The sequence below is a fragment of the Triticum dicoccoides genome, chromosome 2B, assembly GCF_002162155.2.
Source record: "Triticum dicoccoides isolate Atlit2015 ecotype Zavitan chromosome 2B, WEW_v2.0, whole genome shotgun sequence".
Lineage (NCBI taxonomy): Eukaryota > Viridiplantae > Streptophyta > Magnoliopsida > Poales > Poaceae > Triticum > Triticum dicoccoides.
The window spans coordinates 74,750,936-74,751,868 of record NC_041383.1 but is presented as its reverse complement, the minus strand read 5'-3'; the positions used below and the strand labels follow the sequence as shown (position 1 = coordinate 74,751,868).

At 58.0% G+C, this 933-nt stretch overlaps 1 long non-coding RNA gene across 1 annotated transcript in view; it reads right to left on the bottom strand.

The window, feature by feature from the left end:
- Positions 1–363, bottom strand: part of LOC119367176 — a 10,087-nt gene extending 9,724 nt beyond the window's left edge. The window contains exon 1 of the long non-coding RNA XR_005176219.1: positions 335–363. This is a non-coding gene — a long non-coding RNA (uncharacterized LOC119367176). The remainder of the gene's footprint in view (positions 1–334) is intronic.
- Between the last annotated feature and the right edge of the window lie 570 nt (positions 364–933).

Genomic DNA, 933 nt, shown 5'->3' with positions numbered 1-933 from the left:
GGGGAAGGAGGAGAGGAGGCGCGTGGGAGGGGAGGGGAGAGGAGGCGCGCAGGGGGGGGGGCTAGGTTTCACCAAGGGCGTGGCCCCCCTTTTATACCTCTAGAAAGTGAAATGACGAAAATACCCGCGGGGGCACTGGAATTACGTGTGGTGGCAGGCCGGGAGTGAAACGAGCGCTCAGTTTTTATCCAACGGTCGAGGGCGTTCAGGAGGGGGATCGGACGGCCGGAAACGCATCAAGGAGCCGATCCGACGGCTAGGAGGCTCAAATCGCTGTGGAGCCTCCGGCATCCACTTGTCTCTTATTTCTGGATAAGGGACAGGCGAGTTGTACCTGTAAGGAACTCGAAGTCCAGCTCGCCGTGCATCTTCTCGCACATGTTGCATGTGTCGGATGCCAAAGTCAGTTAGCAATAATTCTCTCATCACTCTCCCTGCATTATATTGGTTCGTTTGCAAGAAGTGGGGTGCAGTGCAGGGGTGCGTTATGTATGTACTCACGTAGAAGGCGACGATGACGCCGGCGGCGTAGTCAGAGGGCAGCTCGATGCTGGCCCTGAAGAAGCCGTGGAGCTACACGCCATGCGATGCAAACCCGGAGCCTGAATATACACCAAAAAAGCAAACAGAGGCATGCGCGATGAGGAACATAACGCGGCAACAAGAGTGGGAGGATGGATCGATGGATGGAACACAGCAGGGCGCGTACCTGTCCTCTCGTCGAGGGAGATATGAACTCGCTGGCCGCCACCGTGGAGCCTCAGGTTGGAGTCCGCGCTACCTCCGCAAGATGGATCGGAGGTGGCTCACCTTGGTCATCTTCTTCCTGGAGGAGAATGAACGCAAGGACGACGGTTCGGTGCTCCCTCTGTGTGGTCGAACAGGAGGTGTCGACGGCTGACGGCGAATGGCGGCTCGGTCTCCCCTGGTCAT